Source organism: Delphinus delphis, chromosome 10 (genome assembly GCF_949987515.2).
Source record: "Delphinus delphis chromosome 10, mDelDel1.2, whole genome shotgun sequence".
Classification (NCBI taxonomy): Eukaryota; Metazoa; Chordata; class Mammalia; order Artiodactyla; family Delphinidae; genus Delphinus; species Delphinus delphis.
In genome coordinates, this window is record NC_082692.2 from 97,596,310 (window position 1) to 97,623,769 (window position 27,460).

General features: G+C 52.0%; 1 protein-coding gene across 1 annotated transcript in view; it reads right to left on the reverse strand.

Annotated features, from left to right (window-relative positions):
- Positions 1 to 27,460, reverse strand: part of ATP2B2 (ATPase plasma membrane Ca2+ transporting 2) — a 346,709-nt gene that overhangs the window by 261,389 nt on the left and 57,860 nt on the right. The window contains exon 2 of the mRNA XM_060023054.1: positions 14,305 to 14,349. The gene's annotated coding sequence lies outside the window, so the exon portion shown is untranslated. The remainder of the gene's footprint in view (positions 1 to 14,304; positions 14,350 to 27,460) is intronic.

Genomic DNA, 27,460 nt, shown 5'->3' on the forward strand with positions numbered 1-27,460 from the left:
TTCTAGGAACAAAACACAAACTAACACCCAGGAAATAAACTTCTCAACTCTCAGACCACAGAGCAACCACAGAGAGGACAGAGATCTTCGGTGCCCCTGGAAAGGGTAAGATCCGGGTGCGGGTGTGATTCTGAGTCTTCAGCCCTCCCTCTCCTGACAGCTGCATGTTTGGACACATGGCACAGCTTCTCTTGGGTGTTCCAAGGGCGTGGAAACTTAACATGGCCCAAACCAGGCTCATCGCCCCTCCTCCACTGCCCCCCACACACTTCTCCCCCCAGGTTCGCCGGTCAGTGAGATGCACCACTGAGTCCCCCAGGTGGATCGGGAAGCTCTTTTGTGCTCCAAGTCCATCTCTGCAGAGGTGATGCCTCTAGAAGCCCTCCCCTCCTGTACCCCACAGCCTTGGCCCCGGCCACCAATACCTTCTGCATGGAGCCCTGTTAAGCATCCTGACCCAGCTCTCGGCCTCCCATCTCCCCCCCCCAAGCCAGCCTCCAGCTGGCAGGTGGAGTAATGGCCATAAAACAGCCGTCCCGGGCTTCCCTGGTGGCGCAGTGGTTGGGAGTCCGCCTGCCAATGCAGGGGACACGGGTTCGTGCCCCGGTCCGGGAAGATCCCACATGCCGCGGAGCGGCTGGGTCCGTGAGCCATGGCCGCTGAGCCTGCGCGTCCGGAGCCTGTGCTCCGCAATGGGAGACGCCACAACAGTGAGAGGCCCGCGTACAAAAACAAAAACAAAAAAACAGCCGTCCCATCGCTTTGCTCTTCTGCCCCAAACCTTAGTCTCCCCTAACCTTCTAGATAAAGTCCAAATTGCCTGACGCACCCTCAGAACAAGCATGATTAGGCACTGCCATGTGCCAGGTCCTGGCCCCAACGCAGACACAGGCCCACCGGCACAAAGCAGAGTCTAGGATCCATAGTTTCACCTCCTCTGGTGCCACCACTCACAGTCCACCTCACGCACAGCCTCTAAACCAGAGGCTGCAAACTGGTGGCCCCCAGGTATACTGTGTTTGGCTTCCTCAGTGTTGGGTCAGTGTTTCAAAGTCAGGAGATTTCCCATAAAAACCTGGGTTCCTGGCATCTCTTGACAACTTGCAAGACTTAGCAACACGAGGCCAGCTTTCATTCCCAGCAACCGCTGCCTGGAGCTAAGTCCCACTTCCCCTTTAGAGTCGTCAAGCTCCCACCACTCCATGTTTTCCTACCCTTGCCTGCTTCTCTCCCCTAGCTCACACGCCAGGGCCGTGGATATCAGGACCTGCTCCCCGGGTCCATGAACACTTTCTCTAGTGCACTGACTCTTCTTGTCCTGAACTTTTGCCTCTACTGGTCCCTCGTCCTGCAATCACCCTATCTGGTGGGAAAATATCCCCCTCTTAGGAAGCTCCACTCCAGGGCTCCCCTAGCTTCTTGACATAACGTACCACAGCCTTCTGTGTCCCCACCGTATCCCATTCAGACCTCCTTCCCAGCATCTCTTGCACCAAAGTACCTTTACTTATTAATACTTCCATCTCTCCCACTAGAGTGCAAGTCTGCCCCATATGTCTAGAGCATAACACGCTAATTCCCCCACCAAATGGGCCCAGGAAATCACTGATGGGTGGATGAACAGATGCCAGGAATAATGACACAACAGTACCCCCTCTGTGTCGGGCTCTAGGTTAAGGATTTTACGGCTATCTCATTTAACACCGAATAAAACCCAATGTTGGTACTCTTATTATGCACATTTAATGGCTAGAGAGACTGAGGCTGGAGTGGGGTGGGCGTCTTGCTGCAAAGCAGCCTGTTCACCACCCCTGAGCGGCAGCCTCCTCGCAGCTCTGAGGTGCCTTCTTCCCACTTGATAAGTCACTGCCCAGAGAGGCCAGGCTGTGAGGAAACTGGACAGTGGCTCTCGGAACCAGGCCTGGGGCATCAGGAGAGAAGTGCCCCGTGTCCCAGGAGGCCTCAGATTGTCAGGAAGTTATAGGAAAGGCCCAAGGACCCCACCATCCACGGAGGCTCTGGGCATCGGGGTCACCCCGAGCAACACCAGCTTTGGGCTGCTGTTTTCATCGAGGAGTTCAGAGTTCAGGTGTGTACTCTACCACTCGTGAGTTGCGTGACATCCTGGGTGAGATGCCCCATCTTTCTGAGCCTCAGTTTCCTCAGCTCTAAGATGGGGTAATAACTGGACCCACCTCCAGGGCTGGAGTAAATGTGAGAGGAAACAACACATGCCAAGTGCCCCGGGCCGTGTTGAATAGATGGTGGCGGTGACCCTCAGCAGAACCTCCGGCAAAGCTGCATCTGCACCATCAACTCGAGGAGCCTGGGCCCTGGCTGATGGGCGGGGTGGAGACAAGAGCGGGACTGAAGTCCTGGGCTGGTCTTTGCGGTGAAATAGGATGGGCTGCACGTCAAATCCTCTTGGCTAACGTATCAGGCTGAGGGTCCAGTACCCTCTGCTGAGTTAACCCTGTGGGTGGATGTGTGTGCGTGGGGGTGAGCACACGTGGGAGTGTGAGACTGGGGCATGTATCCGTGTGGATCTATGTGAGGCGAATGTGTCTATCCTTATGACATTGTCTTGGAACACTAATGCGTGCATACATGTGTGTTTGCACCCCTCCCCATGGGCGCTCCCGTGACTCCCCAAGAGCCTAGAAAAAGTCTGCCTCAGTCACTGCTGTGTCCCCAGGATCTGGCACGTAGTAGGTGCTCAGTAATACATAAGTGTGATAATATGTGTCTATATACATACACAGATACACACACACACACACACACACACACCCTTCTGCTGCTCCCAATCAGTCTGTTTATAAAAACACTTAAGTTGGTGATTCCAGGATGAATCTCATACTGTTGGCAAATGTTCTATCTTTCTCAACTTTAGGCAGAGACCAAGGTTTGCCACTGGCATGGCAGTGGGTGGAGAGAGAGGAGAGCCCTGCTCCGGAGTCGGCCAGGCTTGTGCAGGAACCCAGCTCTGCTACGTATTGGCTGTGTGACACTGGCCAATTGCTTCACCGCTCTGATCCCCTTGTGTGAGGATTGAATATGCCTGGACAGGGGAAAAGGCAGCACAGAGCGCAACACAATGGAGTTGTCTGTCCAAGTGACTCTGACCTGGGGATCCCCCACAAAGCCAGGCACCCCCAGACCTCTAGCACTGGGGCATCCCACCTCAGAAACGATCTCTACTTCCTGTTTAGGTTATTTATTTATTCTATTATTTATTTCTATTCCCTAATCTCTGTTTCTATTTCTCCTAACCCCAAGGTCTTTTCCAAAGCCAAGCAGGATCCCAGAAGGCGGTGAGTGGGGGGCCAGGGCAATGCTCGATCAGCCAGACTCCAGTTGCCCCTCCTTCGCCCCCCTGCCGCTCTGTCGAGGGTCTCTGGGCATGTGGCCAGCACACGAGACTTTCTCAAGGTCCAATTTCCATCATAGGCTCTACACCAGCACAACCTGCTCAGCAGCATCCCATTCACAGTTGGGGAATCTGCCCAGGAGGGATGCAGCACCCCTCTTTCATACATGCACACAGGATTATGTACTCCCAAGCAGTGAAGATTCTAAGCACACAGGAGGTGCAGGGTGAGACCTTACTGCTTGACCGATGGCTGACACACAATTCATCAACCACAGGTGGAGGACCAGGAATCTCAGGGTATGGAGTCATACATGTGGCTTTGACTCAGCATCCCCAGAGGCTTTACCGTGGAGCCCGCCGGGATAAGGGACTGAGGGTACCTGCCAGTGCCACCATCTTAGAGTGATGTCCCTCTAGCACCTCCAGCTCAGTATGGCCACATCTGAGCTCATTACGTGTCCTTCCTGCCCCCCTGCCACCTGCTCCCCCTCCTTCGTTCCCTCTCTCATCAAGAGGCCCCATTGCCCATCCAGTCCCCGTGGTACAATTTGAAATCACCCCAGACTCCTGCTTTCCCCTTACAGTTGACCTTCCACCCTATATTGACGCTCAAACTCAGAAAGAAGCAGAGCTGTACCCTGTTCCTCACCTCCCGACGACCCTGGTCTAGAGAACGGCCTCCAAGAGTTTGAGGACACAGCTTCCTCCTCAGACGTCTTCCTGTGTCCCTTCTCATCCTGTCCATACTGTAGCCAGACTGAGTTTTCTAAGATGTAAAACTGACCACATCATACCACTGTTTTCAAATCTTCAGCATCTCTCACCTGCCTGCAGGACCAAGTCCAAACTCCTTCACCTGGCATTTGATGCTGTGGCCCTGTCAATCTTTTCTGCTTACTTTCTGCAGCCTCTGGTCAGGCCTACTGAGCTTGTCACCACATCCTATTATGCGTTTGTGTGTTCAGACCTCTTTGCACTCACTCATAACATCTTGGCTGTCTTTTGTCCCCTGAAGAACTCCTATTCATCCTTCAGGAGCCAATCCAAATGGCCCCTCCCCTAAAAAATCTTCTCTAGCACCCTGAAGTCCGGTTGGCCTCTTCCTCCCCTAGACAGACCCTTTCTTATCATGCATACATGACACTACAGTTATTTAAGCAACCATCCTCCTGGCAAGACTAGGGGCACTTCTGGGTAGAGGCCTCATTCTTGTCCTGCTTGAACGCCCTGGTACCCAGCAGGGAGCTTGGCAGGTACATGGCCTTCAGTTAACATCTGGCAAAGAATGAGGGAAGGAGCTAAGGTTCTTCAGGGAAGTCCTATAACTGTCTTGCTCTGGCCGTGAGTCAATAGCAACCTTCCTTCCCCAGAATTCTCGGCCACCTCAAGTGTGGGCAGAGCCAAGTCCTGCTGCTGCTTCACAGAATCACCAGGAATGGGCTCTTGAGCTGTTTCCTCCTTCAATCTCCGCAACAACAGCTTTACCAGCTTTGTTTTTCTAGAAGTCCCAGAGCCCATGGCTCCTTCCCAGCCTCTGTGGGTCCACGGCACTTGCAGCCCCTCACCCCTCCGAGTGTGTCCCGGGCCAGCTGTGCCAGAGGAGTGGGCCTCTCCCACGCCTCGGGCGCCGGGGCTCCGGGCTGGAGGGGTCTGCAGGGTACGGAGCTGTCCAGACCTCTGGCTGCCAGTAGCAGAGGCGGGCAGCCGCTGCTGCAGAGCCCGCAGCTGCCCCCACGCAGGACTGCGGCTCTGGCAGCCGCAATTAACCTCCCGGCATCGATCAGTCCTGCTACTACAAGCCTCCTCGGCGCGCCTGGCTGAAGCCGGGAGCTTTGCAAGCGTGCGTAAAAAGAAATAGAAAGTTAAAGAAAAACATCTAAGAAAAGGCCATCGGTGGGGGCTGGACAGTACACCCTTTGCCAATACAGAAATGATACTGGCCGGGGTGCAGGAAGGCCCCCGAACTTCCTGCAAGGGGAGGGGTGGCAGAGGGATTTCCAGATAACTGAAGGTTAACCCAATAAGAGCCAACTCCTTTGCCTACCAGGTTTCTGGGTTGGTTTTAATGGGAATGGGCATAAAACTCACAAGGTAATGTGTAGCAGACCTCCCTTGTAATTTAAGCTCTTTTGATGACCCAGAGCTGTTGAGGTGAACACGCTGGGACACTGCAGTGCCTCTGCTCTATTCCCAGGTGAGTGGGTTGTTTGGCCAGACATTGAATGACCCCGTAGTGCTGGTCACCCCTCAACCAACTGAGCTCTCCACCCCCCTGTGATGCTGTGCTGCCCACTGCCCTGTACTGTTCCTGATGTCACTGTACATTCCCAGTGGACTCATCACAGGTCTGGAAAAACCTGTGACCCAGTCTAACCTCCCAGACCACTGCTGGTTCCTTTGCTTCTCCCCATTCCCCTTTTATTCTTTTTTTTTTCCCTCACCTATCTCTCTAGCTAGCTAGCTACCTAGCTAGCTAGCGATCATCCTTTTTTTGGCCCACTGTTCCAGACTCTGGCCTTGAAGATCTGATGATTACATTCCCGGCCACCAAAGGGCATGAGCCTTCCTTCCAGCCAATCCCTGACCAATCAGTTCTGGACTCTGGACTCTGGAAGCCTCTCATTCCCTTCGGTTATTTTTGGAGTGGCCCAATTTGGGGGCATTTCCAGGACCTTGGGGCTCTTCCAGGATTTGAGCCAAGGGATTCCCAAATTGCGGTCTGCCATGAACTGCATTTGAGGAGAGTGGGCCCCTGGGACTTGCAAAGATGATAGAGGGGAAGGAGAAAAGAACAGCCAAGCCAACTGAGGGACCAGATCAGGATCAACGGTGGCACCAGCCTCAGAAACTCAGTTGAGGGCATGCATGTGGGCAGTAGCAGGCAGACTCTGGACCCAGGCTCCAGACCCCGTGGGTCCAGCTTCCCATCCTGCTCTCCTGCTTGTCGTCTGGGTCATCTAGGCAAATTCCTTAGCCTCTCTGTGAGTCAGTTTGCTCGACTGTGAAGTGGCACAAGTCTGGAGTGAAACAGCTCACACAAGTCTCCAGGCTCGGCACCGCTTTAGAGGCGTGACCGCTTCCTCCTAACTGCCCCTCCTTCTGATCTCCCAAGGGGCACATGGAGACGCCAAGAACTAAGGAAGGAAGCTCCAGAAAAAGCCGTGAAATACGACCTGCAGCCCAGATCCAGCCAAGGAGGTTCGGGAGTCAGGGTTTCTGGAAGGCAGCACGGAACCCCCGGGAGAGTTGAAAGCGCTCCGGCTTTTCAAGAACTGGCCCTGTGGCTGCCCGGGGAGGATGGGCGAAAGCAGACAGGGCCAGCATCCCTCAAACTTGTTCACCACCTGCCTCTTGATCCCAGACATTTTCAAACCCAGGCCCCTGGGCCCACAGTTTCCAGCCCCTTTCCATGTCACTTGTGCATGGGAGTGGCAGGATGTCATGCCCTCTACCCTATATCACTAAGTGCTCTCTCCTGCTAGATGCTTCTGCCCACACAACCTGAGACCAAGCCATCAATACATTTGCTGCAAAAGGAGAATGAAACAGTTGGGACACAGACTTCCAGGTAAAGTGACCGGCTCGACAGGTTCCAAATTGAGAATGTTCTAGGCCTCACTTGCTCTCCAAGGAGCCAGGATTCCTAGTTCCCTTCTTGAAAGCAAGGATGAGCCTCCATCCTCTCAAACCCACACAGCACCCTGGGTCTCATCCCTTTCCCATGTCCTCTTTTGCCCTCCCTCCCTCCCTCCCCTACATAAAAAGATTTAGGGAGGAAATAATGACACCTGCCCGCCTCATAGATCCAACTGCCTCCTCCCCATCTCCACCTGGATGTCTAATGAGCGTCTGAGAGTCAACATGCCCCAAACACTACCCTTCATTCCCCCACCAAACCTACTACTCCCAGGCCCCACCCCTGGTCTCCGTTCTTCTGCAGGTCTTAGTAAATGGCACCAGCATCTACCCTGTTGTATCATAAAGAACTGAACTGCTTTTTGTCCCTGGTTCCTGGGAAGGAGACTCTAAATTCTTGGAATTTCCCAAGAGATAGCGGTGTCTTTGCTGTTCCTGAGCCCCTGGGACCACACCTGAGTTTATGCTAATGCGCTGAGTCAGGATGGGGGCTGGCCACCAAAAAGACCAACCAGGGGAACAGAGGGTTGGGGCATATGGGCCAGCCCTGCCTCCAGGGAGGGGGAGGGGTAGAGATGCAGTTTAATCATGCTCGTCCTAAGTATCTCTTCACTTGGCTGGTCTCGACCTGGATCCCTTATCATAAAACTGTAATTGTAAGTATAGCACTTTCCTGAGTTCTGAGTCATTCTAGTGAATTACGAAACCAGACGGGTTGTAGGAACCCCCAAATTTGTAGCCAGCCCATTAGAAGTATGGTAGCCTGGGGACACCACTGGTGGCTGGCATCTGAGGTGGGGATCGTTTTGTTGGGAACCGTGCCGTTTATCTCATAGGGTCTGCGCTAACTCTGGGTGGTTAGTGCCAGGTTTGAACGTCAGCACGCCAGCAGTGTCAGAATTACCCCCGTGTGCCAAGAGTCACCCATGATTCCTCTCCTTCTCTCTTCCCCCATATCCAATAAAAGAGAGAGTCCAATCAGCTCAACCTTCACATCTGTTCAGAACACGGCCACTCCTCCCCACCCCCACTGTACCGACAAGGTCCAGCCACCAGCATCTCTCACCTGAATTACTGCCGCTGAAGCCTCTTCCCTGATCTCCCTGCTTCCACCCTTGCCTCCTGCTGCCTACGCTCCACAGAGCAGCCAGGGGGCTGCAAGTCGGCCACGTGCCCCTGCTCGAAACCTTGAAGCCTGCCCCCATCCGTCCTGGAGTTAAGGCAGAATCCTTGCCATCTGCCCTCACTTCCCTCCCTGACCTCAGCTGCCACCACGTGCTCCCCTGCTCTGTCCATCTGGCCACACTGGCTTCTCCATGCCCCCAGACAAGCTTCGGCCTGCCTCAGGACTTCCCCTTTATCTGGAATGTTCTCATTCCTTTCATTCAGTCTGAAAGGTCACCTCCTCAGAGAGGCCTTCCGTGACCACCTTGTGTAAAACTGCCCCACCCCCAGTCCCTCCCCACCACCTCTTCTCACCGGCTTCACTCTCCCCGATAGCCTGGACAATCTACTAGACAGCAGCTTCGTTGTTGACTGTCCACCTCCCTTAGTGCAACGGCAGCGCTTGAGGGCAGGGGCCACGTCTGTCTTGTTTGCTGCTGTCTTCCCAGTATTTGACTCAATAAATAGCTATCAAATGAATGAGTAAATAGGCCCACCAAGAAGGCTGGTCAGATGCTGAGAAAGGCATCGTACCAAGGATGGTGTGTTTCATCGAACTTTTGCTTTGCAGCTGGTTGTAATAAAGATGTATTTACATGGATGTGGAAGGAACCACAACAGGGCGGTACAAGAGTTCAAACAGTTCGAGTGAAAGATAAAAAATGTTTTGTTGGTAGGTAACCAACAGATGCTCTGAAAGAAAAATGTGCCAGGTCATTTACTTCAAAAGTTACTGAGAGATGAAAGACAAAAAAGGCAACTGGGAAAAATGCATTGAATGTGGAATCTCCTAACTTGGGTTTTGGTCTTGTTTTTCTCATTTCCAAGTTGTGTGACGTTGGACAAGTGGCATCCTCCCCCTGAGCCTCAGTTTTGTTATCTGTAGAATGGGGAGGACGCTAATAAGGCCTCCTGGCCTGTGTCCCAGTGTCGCTGGGAGGGTCCCGTGAGAGGCAGATGGAAGCAGGCCTGTAGGATGTTACTCAGTTTACTGCTGTGCTAACATCCACTGGGGCAGGAGTCCCAGGACATTTCCCAGGAAAGATGCTGAGGGAAGAGATTTTGCTGAATTAGAAGAAAATGCTAAACCAAGTTGTCATGCAGGGTGGGGCAAAATTTTCTCAACAACTGTCCCCTCCACAACTCTGAAATCCCGGGCACAGTCCTGGGTCCCAGCCTGGGCCCTGATACAGGGCCGCAGGCAGGCGGTCTCTCCACCTCCCTGGACCTTGAGGTCCCTGGGGGCCGACTGCCGCAGCCACTGTGAGGCAGAGTCCCTCTGAGGGGCTGGCAGTTGGACTGTTGGAGCTCGGTGTGGGGTGAGAGTTTGGTAAAGACACCCCCAAATATCTCTGGGAGTGTCCTCCTATCTGCCCTTGCCTAAATCCCAAACCTGGAGTCACCTGTGACTCTCCTCCTTCCTGCCCACATCTTGACTGTCATTCTCTTCTGTTTACTTCCTGTCACCCACAGGCACCATCGAGTCCAGGTTACTGCCATTTCTCACCAGGACAACTGCATCAGCCTCCTAACTGGTCCCCTTCCTGCTCCTGGCCATCTATTCACTCCAAGGCAGCGGCCAGATCAGTCCTTTAAAAACACAAGTCTGTTCCCGTCACTCCCTGACTATAACCCTCCAAGAGATTCCCGATATTCTTAGGCTAAGATCCAAACCCTCCTGACAACAGTGGCCTTATGATGCTGCCCTCCTGCCTTCACCTCTGACCTTTCATCTCACCAGCCTCGCCCCCTTGCTCTTCTTTTTTCTGAAATTTTGAATTTATATATATACATATATTTTAATTTTTACTGGAGTACAGTTGATTTACAATGTTGTGTTAGTCTCAGGTGTACAGCAAAGTGAATCAGTTATACATATACATATATCCACTCTTTTTTAGATTATTTGTCCATATAGGCCATTATAGAGTACTGAGTAGAGTTCCCTGTGCTAAACAGTAGGTCCTTATCAGTTATCTATTTTATATATAGTAGTGTGGATATCTCAGTCCCAATCTCCCAGTTTATCCCTCCCCACCCCTTACCCCCAGTAACCATAAGTTTGTTTTCTGCATCTGTAACTCTATTTCTGTTTTGCAGATAAGTTCATTTGTACCCCTTTTTTATATTCCACATATTGAACTTAAAAGCTTTTGCACAGCAAAGGAAACCATAAACAAAATGAAAAGATAGCCCTCAGAATGGGAGAAACTATTTGCAAATGAAGCAACCAACAAGGGATTAATCTCCAAAATATACAAATAGCACATGCAGCTCAATATCAAAAAAACAAACAATCCAATGAAAAAATGGGCAGAGGATCTACATAGACATTTCTCCAAAGAAGGCATGAAGACGGCTAAAAAGCACATGAAAAGATGCTCAGCATCACCTCACACCAGTCAGAATGGCCATCATCAAAAAGTCTACAAACAATAAATGCTGGAGAGGGTGTGGAGAAAAGGAAATCCTCCTACATTGTTGGTGGGAATGTAAACTGGTATAGCCACTATGGAGAACAGTATGGAGGTTCCCTACAAAACTAAAAATAGAGCTACCATCTGATCCAACAATCCCACTCCTGGGCATATATCTGGAGAAATCCATAATTCGAAAAGATACATGTACCACAATATTCATTGCAGCACTATTTATAAGATCCAGGACATGAAAGCAACCTAAATGTCCATCAACAGAGGAATGGATAAAGAAGACGTGGTACATTTACACAATGGAACATTACTCAGCCATGAAAAAAGAATGAAATAATGCCATTGCAGCAACATGGATGGACCTAGAGATTGTCATGCTGAGTGAAGTAAGTCAGAGAGAGAAAGACAAATATCGTATGTTATCGCTTATATGTGGAAGCCCTTGCTCTTTGTATTCTAGTAATGCTCAGCTTCTGTGTTTCTAATACTCCTTGCTCACCACAGGACCTCTGCAGTCTGTGCCTTTGCAGGAATACATTTTCCCCTTATTTGGGCTTCCCTTTTCCTCACCTTCATCTTGGTCCATCATCTAACATCTATGACCTGGTCAAGTAGATGCATTCCCACACACCCTCCAATTTCTTTAATAAGCGCTTCCTCAAGGAAGTGCATCTTGATTCCATCACCCCTACCCCACCATTAGGCTCTCACAGCAGACTGGGCTTCATAGCACTCACTGCATTATAATTATTACTTTATTATCTGTTTCCCCCACTAGGCTGTAAGCGCCATGAGGAAGGGACCATGTCGGCCTTGCTCACTCCGCTCTCACCAGAGCCACACTCATAATCGGAGATTGATAACTAATAAAATTGTCACCCTGGAATCATTTTGGAATTATGCTCCACCTACCTCTGCAGCTTACATCTAATCACTGATTTCCTTTACATCACCAACCTCAACCCACGGACACTTGCTGAGGACCAACTCCTCAGCCCAGTGAAGCCTGGCAACAAACAGGGAGGTGTGCAGACAAGTCCCCATGATGTGGTATAACAGTGTTCTAATGGGGGGCAGCCCGAGAGGAGGAGTGACTGCCTGGGAGGTCAAGAAAAGCTTCCAGGCAGAGGGGCTCCGCGAATGGGGCCTTACAGGATGCTTAGGAGTTTGCCAGGTTGGGAGTGGACTAGAGAGAACGGCATGCACAAAAGGCCCAGATAAATAAACAGCACTAACAACATCTCCCAAATCTCCTCTGGAGTTTTATTTCCAGAACTTAGATCTAGATCCTCATCCCAGCACTTCTGCAAAGCCTCCTAACTAGATTTTTCTGCCGCTTTGTTCTCATTTTCGCTCAAGAACCTGCTACAGCTCCCTACTACCCTCTAGCTTAAACCTAAGGTGCCTGCCTGCCGTTGGACGCCTGCCTCAGCCTCTCCCTACCTCTCTCACTCTCAGGAACATTCTTGCTCATGACTCTCTGACATAATCAGCTTTGCTTCTACCAAATTCAACGACCACCACCTTCCACACCCGACTCGCTTATCCTATTCCTTCTGCCCACCGTTGATTTTATAAATCAATATCACTTTCAAGTGGGCACTAAGAAAAATTATTTTTTTGAATTTGAGTGTTCAGAAGCCCATTTGAATGATTTAATTGCTTATAGCTAAGTCACTGCTTCTTACTGCAGTAGACATGCTTGAGAGTTTCTTAGTAAAATTATTTAAGCCTCAGTCTCCTCACCTGCAGAATGGGGATAAGCATTTCATCTTGTTCTCAGGATGAACTGAAGCGAGAGATTCCCATCACACCCTTCGCACCTTTCCTGCACATGGCAGGGACTCAGCAAATACCAGTTGCCACGCACACTAATGCCTTGCTGAGGCCTGGAAATGCGGAAGGAAGGCGACAGGGCCCTGCTCTCGGAGGAGCTGACCAGGGAGAGGAAGGGCCAATTGTATCCTGAGGTGAGAAGCACCTTGACGGAGGGAACAATCAAGCCCACGTTATTTTTGGAAAATGGTCACGATCTGGCTTCCTAGCTCACGACCACAGCAAAAGCAGAGGAGGAGGCCACGCCACCTTCGACAGAGCTTTAATCCTTCCTCACTACCACCTTTTACCTCTCCATCAAAACTTACCTGCCCATGTCTTGGTTCCCCAAACCCTGCTATCTGCTAACGGCTAACCTGGTCAGAGAAGTTCTGCAGTAGACATGCATGCCCAGGGCTTCCTAGACCACTCCAGATAGCGTTTGGAAAAAAACAATGCAAGCAACACAGGCTTATTATGTAAAACTCAGGAAACGCCGAAAACCCAAATTGCCCATTCTCTTGTAACTAACCTACAGATGACATCTGGACAGAAGCTTTCAGAGCTACCTCATCCTTTCCCAAGGAGTGACGCAGATGGTGGCAGGGAGTGGGTGTTGGGTGGAGAAGCCTCTCTCCTATCAAACACTCTGGAGTGACTGCTGATTCCACCCAGGCACAGAGCCAGCTCCCCACACTTGCACCCCATGAAAGGACAGTTTCTCTGATTCTCCGATTTCTCCGAGGTTGCTAGGGAAGCGGCAGCCCAGGGCCGTTGGCAGAACTCCCAGGCAGTCCCCCAGGCAAAGGGGCTGTGTCTCTGAATGTTTGTAAACGGATGGACAAACAGTCATGAAGCTCTGGGACAGTCCTCTGTGGGCTCCCAGGCCCTCGTTCCGTCCCAGGCCCCACCCAGGCTTAGGCAGGGCCCTCCGCACAGGGCTCCCCCTTCTCAAGTCCCCAAGTCAATAATACCCCTCGGTGTGGCTGACCTCCGTCAGACACAAATTGAAAAATAATCTGACAGCATTAAAAGATACTCAAGCGTGAATGACTGAAATGATAGCCACGTAACCCACCCGGGAACATTGCTCTTTATCTCAAAAGGACATTGGCTGGGACTTCCCTGGTGGCGCAGTGGTTAAGAATCCGTCTGCCAACGCAGGGGACACAGGTTTGAGCCCTGGTCTGGGAAGATCCCACATGCTGTGGTGCAACTAAGCCTCTGCGCCACAACTACTGAGCCTATACTCCAGAGCCCACACGCCACAACTACTGAGCCCGCGCGCCTAGAGCCTGTGCTCTGCAATGAAGAGAAGCGACCACAACGAGAAGCCCGTGCACTGCAACGAAGAGTAGCCCCAACTAGTTCTCGCCGCAGCTAGAGAAAGCCAGCGCGCAGCAACGAAGACCCAATGCATCCAAAAAAAGAAAGAAAGAAAGAAAGAAAAGAACAAAGACATTGACTAACCCAAGCACACCTCTGTTTCAGTGGAATATTTCAGCAAGGTAAAGTGGCAACATACAGGCTCTGTGGGGACAGGGAAGGGAGAAGATCACACCTGCAGCAAATGTGTCCAAACCTCCGTTTTACATCTGTTTCTTGCTTCCTTTTCCTCCCCGGCTACTCACAGGTCCACAGGGTTTGGGGAGCAGCGGCCCAGAGCCTTGGTGTCAGGAAGGCGTTAGGGAGGCTGGGGCAGTCCGGGCAGTCGGGGTGGGGAGGGGAGGTCGACGGCGCTGAAGTGTAGGTGGGGATAGTTGACTGTACGGAGCGGTGATTTGCAAACCAGGTGTTTCCTAATCAGGGCCATTGACGGCGCTGCAGTGTACGTGGGGATTCTGAGCCCCCCAGGTGAACCAGGGGTCTTGGTCTCACACTCACCTGTCTCCTGGGCTGCTCTCAGTCTGCTTTCCAGGTGTGAGAAACCTATAAGCAGAGATCAGAAACGCCTGTCAGAGGGGCTTGTATTTTCTGGTGGCCAGGGATGCGGATCTGGCTGTTTAAAATTTAATATTTGAACTGATCCCAGTATTTAGAAACCGAGGGATTGCACACTTAAAAGCCGGCTTTCTGACCCCTCCGGGGAGAGCTGCATCTCTGGGCCACGTGCAGTTTGGACAGTCATGGGCTGGAGCTGCATGGGGCTGTCCCTCTAGGCCCACAGATGCTCCCCAATCCCACCCATCTGCCCCCGTGGGCGCTGGAGTGAGCAGCGCTGCTCGGGCATCTGACTGTGCGACCTGCACAGCCCAGGCTGCTCCCCATCTCGGCCCTGCCAGGCTCCCTCCCTCACCCATCCCTTCTCTGCTCCAGATACACAAACTGAGAATTCCAGGGAAAGAACGCCAGGCCCGTCCCTTGGAATAATCAAGGGTGAGAAGATTAAGTCAGACTCCAGGCAAAGTTTGGGTCAGGGGCCCTGCCACCCCCTCTCCGGGGTCCCTTTCCAGTATCTCTGCTCTGCAGCTCTGGGGGGCTGAATCAGGTAGTGTTCTGAGGGTTTAATAAAGGACCTCTTGACAAAGATGTGAGGAGTGGTGCAGTTCCCCAGCGAGAGCCAAAGTGGCGGTCCTGTTGCTACCATCCCTAATCTGGAAGGGGGTGGGAGGAAGAAATAGTTTCCAGACCCAGGCACACGGTGGGCTGCATGGGAAGACTCCTGATAGGAGTTGTCACCTGTGGGCAAGGCATGCAGCCAGCCCAAGGTGACACTGAGAGGGACAGCTGGGAGACTAAATACCCCAACATCTCCCCCACCCCTCACTCTACAGCTTGCCAGGGCTCCCCATTGGCCAAAGCCAACAGGAAACTGGAGGGGGAGGGACTGAACGGATGCAGCCCTACAGGTCCCCTCCCGGCACAGGGCGGGGTGGAGAAGGGCAGACAGTGGGTCTCCAGGGGTGAATGGCAGGTATCCAGGGCAGTGGCCCTGCCTCCCGTGCCCCGTTCACCCACTGGATCCACACCCCTCAGGCCGTAAGCCAAGGCCGACCAGGTCCTTCAAGGTGTCAGAAGCTCGGTTCCACTCCAACCACTATTAGCTGGCCCGCAACCTTCCAAAGCCTCTCTGTTCTGCTCACCTGGCCTCAGCCTGAGTCTTCTGCCCCATCCTACAGCTACCCCCTCTCCCCCAGCACCTGGAGCCCCACCCGTGGGGCCGTGAGCTCACCTCGCCACCCGCACCTATTCTCTTCCACTGGACACCGGTCAAATTCCTCTCACTACGGAGCCGGGCTGTCCCCTTCCCAGAAAGACAGCCCAGCACAGGGTTCACAGAGGTCTGGGAGCAGAGCTACGGGGAATCCACAGGCACGAGGCTGACATAGAGCAGTCACGGAGAGAGCGGGCAGCTAGTAAGAACAGAGCCTGACAAGAGGCAGCCAGGTGCAGGGTTTCGTGGAACCCAGAGTTGGAAGTGACCCGGGAGATCACCTGCTCTGGCACCTGCTCTATGCAGATGGGTAAACTGAGGCCAGGAGAAGTGGGGGAGGCTTGCACCGCAGACACAGCCAGAAAGTGGCAGAGCCGCTGTCCTGTTGGCCTGCCAGGCTGTCCCTGCCTCCTGGCCTGGGACACACGAGGACCCGGCTGAGTCAGGAGACTGGTGTCAGGTTCAGTTTTCTCAATAATGGTTTTACTAATAAGCACCAACATCAAGGGGTCCTGGTTCATCCTGTCTTCATCCCAAATCTGTGAGGCAGGTACTGTAGTGATGCTACAGATAAGGAAGGTGAGTCCCAGAGGAGTTACCCAGCACGCCTTAGACCAGCACGGCAAGTGAGTTCTGTAGCAGGGGCAACAACATGGATGGACAATAATGATAACGAGCACTGCCGACGAGGATGTTTTCTCCAAACTGGCCCCGTGCTTAGGTCCTCACACACACTAGCCCATGAAGCGTCTTGTTGTTTTGGGAGTTTTTGTGTGTATTTTTTTTTTTTTTTTTGCGGTACGCGGGCCTCTCACTGTTGTGGCCTCTCCCATCGCAGAGCACAGGCTCCGGACGCGCAGGCTCAGCGGCCATGGCTCACGGGCCTAGCCGCTCCGCGGCATGTGGGATTCTCCCGGACCGGGGCACGAACCCGTGTCCCCTGCATCGGCAGGCGGACCCTCAACCACTGCGCCACCAGGGAAGCCCTGTTTTGGGAGTTTTTAATGAACTCTTCCCACTTGGTTAGAATGTGGAGGGTATATATATCAGCTTTACTGAAACATAATTGACATATAACATTATGTGAGTGTAAGGTGTATGTGTCATGTGATATGCTTATATATTGCAAAGTGATGATCACTGTAGCATTAGCTAATACCTGCATCACATCACATAATTACCATTTCTTTTTTGCTGTGAGAACATTTAAGAGCTGCTCCCTTAGCAACTTTCCAGTGTATATATCCCATAGTTTTAACCGGACAGGACTAGCTATGGGTTATTTAGATGACTCCTGACTAGTTTCCACACACTCATTTTCTGACCCTCTGCGGGCCTCTCCCTGACATTTCAGCCTGTACGAGGCAGAAAGCAGAATCGGCCACCCGTCACGCCCAGTACCCTTCCGTGATGTTCAAGGGGCCTCCCCAGGCTCAGCTGGGCCCACCTGCTCCTCACCTGAGGCCCTGAACTCACACACACGGTGGCAAGGGCCCAGGCTGTGGACAGCCAGGCCTGCCTCATCGGCGGTGCCCTGTCTTCTCCAACAGGGACTGCTGGGATGAAAGCCTGATGAGCAATCTGTCCTCGCTGGCAAATTTTTAATTATGGAAGAAAGGAGACCCCGGCCCCTGGCCCAGCCAGCACTGCAGGGAGGGTGGTGCTTGGGTGTCGCCACTGTTAACATTTTATCCACACTGACAACAGCTATGAACCCTGCGTCCACGTTTTTCTGTCCGTAAATGAAGGTGAAAGGCTAAGATGAGGGGTGATTGGCGGGAAAACCGCCAGACCCCCGGCATGGAAAGTTCTGAAGTGACATGAGGGTGAGTGAGACTAGGTCTCCAGAAGGCCTGGGGCAAGGCCAGGCACAGGGGTAGGGGGTGTGGGAAGCTGAAGGCCTTGCCAGCTGTCAGTCAACAGCTCTTGCCCTTCTAAACTGCAGGTGATGCACCTCGCTCCCTGGATCCTCTAACGGTGAACCAGCCGAGACAGGGCTGAGCTTGGAGCACGGTCCCTGGGTGGGGGCCCCAACCCCCGGGCTTCAGGTCACTGATCCAGGAGAGCAGGAAGCCTGTGGGATTATCCACAACTCAACTCCATCCGATTTCACAAGTCAGCCCATAAAGAGAAATGAAGGCCTGAGTTCAAATCTTCACTTCATCTTTACTGGCCCATGTTCTCGAGCAAGTCACTTCAACCTCCTGTGCCTCAGTTTTCTCCTCCATAAAATGGGAATAGAAATAGCCACTGGAGAGGGCAGTGATGAAGAGAAACTGAGAGGATGCAGGGAAAACATGGAGGGCTGTGCCCGGCATACAGTGAGTTCTTGATAAACATTAACCATAACAAGGAAGAAGGAACCACCAGCTCTGCTTGCAAATTACTTATAAACTAGTGGGGATCTCACACTGGCTAAGAACAAAACTCACAAGGAAGATGAAGTAAGGGTAAAACGACACTACAAAACACCCGGAATGAGAACTTGGGGTGTGGACGATCATTTTGATTTAGAGGTGGCAATCAGGGGAGGTTCCCCTGAAGAAGGGACCCGGAAAATACACCTCCAGGTACCTCCATCCTTTGTGAGTTCAGGGACTAATCGCTGGTGGGAGGCCTTCCCCATCCTGAAGTCCCCTTTCAGCAAATTGGGCATCGATGAGGTTACAGTGAGGACTGCTTCTCAGTAATACCACTGTTTAGCCAATAAAGTCACGAATCATTGGCTCCCAGGGGCCCCAGACCTTCTTCCAGGAATCTTCCCAGGATTGCTTCAGCCCATGTGGATTCCATGCTTCTCACGTGGCACTAGCAGCCAAAGCCCAAACCACATGCCCTAAACAGCCTGCTAGCAGGGGTGGAGCCCTGGGTTCTAGCCCCAGCTCGGCCCCCTGCTTCCTGTGAGATGTTGACCAAGTGCCAGCCACTCTCTGCGCCACAGCTGCCCTATCTGTGCCCGGGGGATGCACTAAATTAGAATCCCCCTGAATAAGCTCTGGGAAGCACTAGACTTGTGAGAGGCTGCTTAGAGGGGGCCATGGTTCATGCTGAAGCCCCTGCCGCCCTTGTAGATTTCACAAAGCAATGAACACATCAGGCTCTGACAAGTCCTGCAACATAGAAACCGGCTTAGTTTTGCTGGACCCAGCATTTCCCGAACTAACTTCACTTTCAAACTTTTTTGGGGGAGTAATGTCTATTAACACCCACAAAACTAGCATTCCTCAGAACCCACTTTGGGAATGCTGGCCTCAAAGATCTCTCAGGTACCTTCCTGCTCTGTCAATAAGGGGATTCAATAAGAGTCTGGGGTGTGGAATTTCACCCTCTGGGTAATTTTTCCAAAACGTCTCTGCTGCATTTCTGACCAAGATGGGAGGGTGCCCTCCTCCAGCTCCCATGGCAGGTGCCGTGTCTGGATCTCCATCACAGCCATCCTTGCCCTGCAATGGTGGGTGTGTCTCTTCCCACAATGGACCATAAGCTCTTGAGGGATGGACCGTGTCTGGACACTGGTGTGTCCAAGGGCTTGACAAACTCAGAGGCTGAAACACATACATACACAGTGTGTGCTCAATAAATATGTTTAGGGATGATGTTTAAAATATTTTACACGGGGCATGTACCAAGAGGGACTCAAGCTATAAATAACCTACAGGTGCTTGTCAGTTGAACACCAGCCTGGTGGAATGAATGAATGAATGAACGACAAGACCTGTAGGAGAGAACATAACTATTAAATAGAGAGAAAAAGCACTTTCTAATGCAAAGCCCAGGGCTCTGTTTTTAACATTTTTTCCCCTTCTGGGTTTTCCTGGCTTGGCTATTCAGATGTGGGTATGGGGGCTGGGTGCTACGAAGATAACCCTCCCCCCAGTGCCCCAGGCGGGAGCCAATGCCAGAGGAGAAAGTGGGCTTTTCTGTGTCCTCAAAAGAGCTGGCAGTAGGTTCAGCATTTCAAATATCCTTCTGAAATCTGAATCCAAAATGGAACATTTTTTCGAGTAAATAATACCCTTGAAGTCAGTTCAGGGCACCACAGCCCCCTGAACTTCAGAGGTGGGGCGGCACAGGGAGCCGTCAGAGCACAGCGCACCCCAAAGCCAGGTCTCCTGGCTCCCCCAGGCTGCCTGCCTTCCAGGGGCAAGAAGAGTGGGGGCATTTCAGGCCTTGGAGTATCCAAGAGACATTTTTCTCTGATCAGACCTGCTAAGGCCACAGGGAGATTCTGGAAGGCCATGCCCTGGGGGCCCTACAGGGTCATGGGCTTTGGGGGCCCTGGGTCAAGGGTGGGGGGGTGGAGACGGAGTGGAGGAGTCTGGTGGCTGAAGGTAAGATTAGAACGGGTCAGGGTCCTCTCCGAGGGACGGGCAGCACCTGACGCCGTGGAGCTAGCAGGTGGCGCGGCTTCAGATTTCCATGTTGGTTTCTCTCCGCCATCAGGATTTGAAGCAGATACCACCCGGTTTGAGTTACAGAATCCGGCTCATGGCTTCCTGACCTTGCAGAGGAGGTGTGAGTTCTCAGGAGGGGCCAGGCCCGGGGCACATCCAAAGGGTGCAGGAGAGAGTGGCCAGGACAGAGCCAGGACAGCAGGGCTCCACTGGTGGGAAGCAATGTCCACCTCAATTTAACCAGCAGTTTGCCTTTTTTTTTTTTTTTAGTGTTTTTATGGTTACTTTCTATTCATAACTGCTGTTACCATTTTTTTTCCATTTATGGTAGCAATAAGTTTCATTTTGATTTTTTAAAAAGTGAGCTCATTTGAATAGAAACACAAAGTACTTTTCAGGACAGGTGACCTCATCTACAGGTGAGGAGGAGGTATGACAATGACTGGAATCTGGGCAACTCTCATCTAGCCCAACCTGCCCACATCCCAGATGCGTACACGGAGTCCAGAGGGGAGGGATCTTCCCCGAGCACACACAGCTGGTTGATAGCAAGAGTCGGGATGAAGAACTCAGGGTCAGGGTCTTTCTGTTGGGCCATCTCTTCTCTGTGAAGCCAGGTTGTGAAGCTCCCCCAGTGTGGTCCTCACGGTGCAGGGGAAACCTGCCACCTCCAGGGTACTGGGGGCTCTGCAGAGGCCGGACCTGAGCCATATTCATCTCTCTATGCCACAGAGCCAGTCACAGAATTGGTGTTCAGTAAGAATCTGGTGAAAGGAATGGATGGCGGGGATGGATGGGTAGATGGATGGATGGATGGGTGGGCGGATGGATGGTTGGAGAGACAGGTAAGTGGATAGAAGAAGATGCAGAAGGAGAAAGAAGGGGATGGACGGAGACATTAATGAATAAATTATGTGGCTGATGACTTAAGCTCTCCCTCCCAACTTCACCCATCTAAGGGTATTTTCATTCTGTTAGAGAACTAGCAGAAATTTCTCTAAGACAAAAGAATTCATGGTGAAATTTCAGATACCATGACAGACTGGGAGAGACAAAGAACCTTCCCCTGTCCCCATTTCACCAGTGAGACCTCGAGACAAAAGTGAGTGACACTGCTCAGGGAGCCCAGGGCCTCAGCTTCTCATTTGGCTTTTGAAACTTACTCTATGACCTTGGATGAATTCTCTCCCTTTCCTGGCCCTCACTTTTCTCATGCATAAAATGGGGGGTGGGAGGCAAGTCAAATGAGTCCTGCTATCTCAGCATCCTAGGACCAACCCCCACCCCACCGCCCAAGACCTATCAGAGGCCAAAGCATGTCCAATGCTGCCAGTAGGCACTGAATCCTTCAGTCAGACTCGGCTTTTCTAAGAGGTGAGCACCTTTCTGCAAAGTGATGTGCTGAGGGCAGCCAGCCAAGCAAGAGCCCCAAGAACAGATCAGCCATGGGCTCCATCTTGCTGTGCCTTTGGAACCAGCGTATATAAAGGAGAAAACATCAGAAAGGCTGGTGACATGAAGTCAAGTCCTGCGTCCCCTAAATGATGCATCCCTTCACATATAAAACTGTCATGCACAGGGTGTGGACAAACCAAAGGTGGGAAGACAAGGGAGGGGCGGGAGGGAGAGGCTCAGAGCACAGGCCCCTGGGTCAGCCAGGCCTGGGTGCAAATCCGGCCCCTGCCCCTTCTTAGCTGTGTGACCTTAGGCCAGTCTCTCTGAGCCTCATCATCGTTTTCTTCCAACGTAGGGCACCTATTAGCTCGCCACTTCACTGCGCGGTTGTGAGTCAAAGAAGATAATCCGTGTGCATGGCTGGGCTCCGCACTTCCCCAGTGGGCTGCATGGGGATGGCTGTTTGCTCAGATGCTAAGTGTCTGTTGAGCACCTAGACGTGCCAGGCCCTCTGCTCTGCTCTGGGGCCTCAGTGGTTTACTAAGGCAGCCCTAGTGTCTAACCTCGTGGAGTTTAAAGTCTAGGGGAAGAGATGGGGAGATGGTCATTTACAAAATGGTCACTCCAATGAATGTGAACTGTCCCTGAGACAGGTTCTATAAAGGGGAAAGTGGGGTGGAGCGGAGGCTATGTCACGGGGATCCCTTTGTCCTGGGGCAAGCAAGGGTCATCAGGGAAGTGACTTCAGCTGAGACCTGAAGGGTGTGCAGGCTGTGAACAGGTAAAGGTGTTGGAGGTGGGGAGTGGGTAATGGGAATAGGGAGAGAGGTTTCGCAAGTGCAGAGTGGTAGGAGGGACACAATGTATTCAAGGATCTGGGAGGAAGCCAGTGGGGCTGGAGCAGACAGCAAGAGGCAGCGTGGTATCAGATGAAGCTGGAGACGTAGGCAAGAGCCTGAGCACCCAGCGACTCGTGGGCCATGGGCAGGGCTTAGGGTTTTTTCCTGGGAAAAATGGGAAGCTATTAAAGGGCAGAAAGTGGAAGGGTGAGGAGTCCAGTTACTGTGATGTGGAGAATGGATGTACGGAACCCAGAGGGGACGCTAGGAGCAGTAGGGCAGCCATGCCTCTGTCCAGGCGAGGGGGCCCAGGCTGGTTGGTGGCCACAGAATGGACATCAGCCAGGAACAGCCCTCATCCAAGCTTCGGCAAATGACTAATATACAGGGAAGGGGTGCCTGTGAGGCACCAGGACACCCCCTGTCCCATTTCAGCGAGGTCTCTTAAAGGCCCTAAAGCTCAATCTCAGCCCCGAGGAACAAGGCAGGCCCTCCCCGGAGTCCTCAGTGCGGGATGACTTCCCTGGAGCGGGATGTCCATGTGATAGTTAAGGTAATGCTTATCCACAGACTTTACAGTTTACAACCACCCTTCACAGCCTTTATCACATTTGATCCTCACAACCGCCGTCAAGGTGGGAGAACTCCAAATCCAACCTCTTCCCTGACTCCCTTTTGAAGAATAAAAACCATAATAATGATAATAACTATTGCTATACAGTTGATTCTTATTATTAGTGGTAGTTACGTTCTATAAAATCTCGACAAACACCGAGTTAGCGAATACTGAAACAGTGGTCCTAGCGGAAATACAGGGATAGGTTCCTGTGAGCCTCAACTGGCAACATTTTCATCAGCTGATCCATACATAACCTTGTTTTATGTGTTTTTCTGTATAAAGACACCTTATTTAGTATCCACTGTGGATTCCTTAACAGTGAACTCACGCCTGAACGATGCTCACCGGACACACGTATTTTCTTCATAAGACGCATCACAGCCTTCCTGGCTTAGGAACACTAGACAGCACTTCAGCACCGTGCGTGGGGGCCATTTAAAACAGCCAAATCACCAACAAAAAGTGCAAAAACGTGGCACCAAGTAGACCACCAGGAAGCACACTTGTTGACACACGAGAGCTGAAACAAGAAAGCAGAGCGACACCCTGTTCAACCTCAGCTGGGAACCTTCACGTCGGGTGACTCAAAGTTTTCACCGCTTTGCACATATCTGCAAATGACTGCAAAAGCACCGTGAGTACTGATTTGAGGGTTACAACTAAAATTGAGTCAGGAGGCAGATTTAATGAGTAACACGGAATCTGAGAAGCATGAGGATCCCCCATATGCATCCACCAACGCCGGGCCCTCGGGGTGCTGGGGGCGCAGAGCCCGCTCTCCCAGGGCTGACCCTTCATCTGCAGAGTGCGCGCTGCCTGCCAGGCGTCATGCACCCTCACCACCCTGTGACGGTTATTTTGCAGAGGAGATGGCGAGCTCTGGCTGCAGGTGGAGGGTCCCAGAGCGGGGGAGTGGCCCAGCAGGGATGTTAACCGCACCCCTAAGCTTCATCTGCATGCCCTCATTCTAAAAACTGTCTTTACGTCAGGTTTCTTAAAACCCTGATTCATTTCCGCCTTCCTGCCAAGTAAGCAGTTCAGCTCACAAACTATATTAATCCCTGGCAGAAATTCATTTAAACAAAATATTGCCAAGCAACACAAAGGCAGAAATCCTCTTACGACCCACATGGGTATCGATGCTTGGCGTTGAGGGAGGGCTGAGCCTCTTACTGCTGGGTTGTCAACACACCCAAATCCTGGAGCAAAGAGTCCAGGCAGGGCCAGAGGACAGGCCTAAGAGACACGGCCCGCCCCCAGGACAGGATGACCACTCGCCATGGTGGGGGCAGGCACAGCTCTTCGCCTGACAGTTTCATGGGATCCTCATAGAAAAGGGAGGGCAATGCTTAAGGGCTGGACACTTTTGAGTGAAAACCAGCTTTATGATCCTGACTATTTAACTCCCCCAAATGCCAAATCCTGCATTTAAGACTTTCTAAAGCACTTTCACATCCATGGCTGACTCCACTTTCCTCCGACTGAGAGGTAGGTGGTGGTATTAGCCCAGTGGAGAGACGAGGAAAGCGAGGCTCAGGGGAGGGGAATCCTTTGCCCGATGTCACACAGCCAGGCAGGAGGCAGAGCGGGGATTTGATCCCATGTCTTTTGTCTCCCAAGGCACTGTCTTTCAATCGCTTCCTCATGTAGAGAAAGGACGGCTTCTTCCTCTGAGTTGGTCCATTCCAAACTGGAACTTGTGTTTCAGAAGCAGCAAGGGGGAAGTACATAGCTGTGCGCACTGACCCTATCCCATGTGGATCGGTTTTGCAGCCCAGCCCTGCCACCTGCCAGCTGCACGTCCTGGAGCAAGTTACTGATTCTCTCTGTGTCTCAGTTTCCTTATCTGGAAATCTCTAAAGTAGTATCTGCCACAGAGAGTGGCTGCAAGGATTAAATGAGTCAATATTTGCAAAGTGCTTAGCATAGAGTTTGCCACTTCGTAAGTGCCATGTAAATGTTTATTAAAATTAAACAAAATTAACCTAGGTGTAAATCAGAAGGGGAAAGCATTTGCCAAATCAATTTTCTAATTCAGTTGAACTCCATGTTTATATGCTCTAATTAACACTACTATTAACAGCCACGTGGTAAGTCCATCTTTCCTACCTATAGCAACTTCAGGTAGGAACAGAGTTACACGACAACTCTGCGTGTAAATAGTACTGAACCCGTTTTATAGATGAAGACTCCTGGGGCTCAGAGAGGTGAAGTGACTTGCCCGAGGTCACATAACTGGTAAGTGGTAGAGCCAGGTTTCAAATCCAGCAAAAAGACCTGTGCCTCCCATCTGATCAGCGGTGCCTAAGCTCCTGCTAACTGAGACAGGCTCCTGGAGGCCCAGGCTTTGGGAGAGAAGGTCGTTGCCAAGGGGCTGCTGTGGACACAGTGGGACAGACCATGCAGAGTGGACCCCACTCCTGCCCCCAGAAGAGAACTCCGGGCTCCATACGCCCCATGCAAAACAGGCCCTGCCTCCTTTAACAAGAGGCATGGGGTCCCCTGCATTCTGGCAGGAAGGAGCAAAAGCGGCTCCACGTCAAATACAACGTCAGGATTAAAATTCAGAAGGTGGCAGAAGAATTAACATGACTTGATGGCAATTTCCCAATCTGTTTGTTATAGAAGTTTCAGGAGGGCTGTATTTCTCACCCTAAGTGGTTTGTGCCCAGAGCTGAAATATTGTCCCATATCCAGAAGAGAGAAGGGACTTTGAAGTTAATGTGAAGCAGGCCCATGAGGTCCCTCGCCTGGATCAGGAGGCTCGGGTTTGAGGCCTGGCTCGGTCACTATCTTGCTGTATGACCTCAGGAAAAGCCTTTCCTTCTCTATGTCTCATGAGAGTGGGAAGTGGCCAAAGGCTGTATCCAGTCTGGAGACGATTTTTTGTTGTTGGCATGGAGACAGGTTTAACAATTAGGAAACTTACATATAAAAGTGCAGATTTCTGGATTTTCTTGAAAATGGGAATATCTGGCTCCTGGATCTCACCTTCCCACAAGGTGAACTATTGGATGGCATGAGTGTGACTGTTCCCTTAGAGGCACCAAAGTCCCTCTAAGTCCCACTATTCCTCGCTGCTTATACCCACCTCCCCCCACCTTCCTGCAACCTGGCATCAGTCTGGCCCTGGGGACATCTGAGTTTGCCACCCATGCAGTCAGTATCCTCTGTGGGTCCTGTAAGCATTAACAGTTACTGGGTTCAAGAGTGTCCCTCCATGTTAGCTGTCATTGTTCTGACGACCTGTGGGAACAGGGACCTCGCCTCCTTGCCCTGGTTACCCCAGGGCCCAGCACGTGGCAGGTGCATCACAATTTTTTGATGAAACAGACTTCTGAGACAAAGTTGACGGTGGAACGAGCCCTGAACGAAGTGGGAGAGCCTGGCCTTGAGCTCTACCCTGCGACAGAGGGACACCTGACACGGAGGGGTCCCTGCCCTTCTCCTGGGCTTCTCTTTTCACCTCTAAAGAGGATGGGCCAGCTCTGCCAGGCCCCCTGCAGGAGCCTTTGGCGTGAGGCTCTGCCCTCTGCCAACATGCAAATTGCTCCACTCTTTCTAGGACTGAGCTTCACAGAACTTTCTCGAGGGACAGGTTTGCTAGGGAAGCCCCATCACATAGGGAGTCAGGGCTCACGGGTCTGAGCTGGGTGCCAGGGAGACACGGCAGCATGTTACTCAGCTCGAGGAAAGGGAGATGACCCCTTAAGTGTGCCTTCAGGGACCCTTCCGTGGATACTAGAGGGGGCAGGCTGTACCTGACAGAGGAGGGGCCTTCCAACATCCACAGGATCACCAGGTGAGTGCCCATCCACAGGAACTGGTGAGTTCCCAGTGGCCCTGCTGTGTGGGAGGCAATAGGGAGTGGTGGGGACTGGGGGGGCTTGCAGAGTGGCCACCACTCAGCTCACAGTTGCCCAAGCTTCTAAAATTTTCAAAAGGAGTTGGAAACTCAGGTTTTTCCACAACATCTCTCAGTTTGGGGATTTGGGCAGCTAATTCCAGTTTAAAACAGCAGGTGGGATAATGCAACATACACAGAATTAAACATGTATCCACAGGATTAGCCCGAAGACCCCCCAGTTTGGAGGCTCTGAGTCAGAGTCTCAGGGGTTAGGAGTGTTGCAGGTCAAGTAATCAGGAAGCAGCTCTAAAATCCACATGCAGTGCCCCTCCCTCCACCAATGACACCCTGAGGACACCAGGCAATGCGACTTCCTGGCTCTTAGGTATGTACAGTGGTGAAGTTTCTCCATCGTACCCCTGTGCCATTTCTTCCCATGTCTGGAGACTTGGAAGCCCACCCCATCCCTTCCCCCCACCCTCTCCAGTGTTCTGAGCACTTGGGACGCAGGGACAGACAGGAATCAGACGCTGCTGTCCAGCACAGTCTGCCATGATTTGGCCTTGGTGGAAAATTCCACTGGCTCCTCCTAGGTAGCACTTTGCACACAGCGACAACACAGCAGCCAAGGGCATCCTCCCACAAAGCCCTGCTCTTCCCTGACAAGGATGGCACCTTCTCGGTCATCCTCGTCAATCCCTGCTGGCTTTGCACTGACCAGGCAAGACCACCCTCTGAAAATGGTCCCCTGGGGGGTGTTTCACTGAGTGCTTCCTGGCCTCAGCTCAAAGA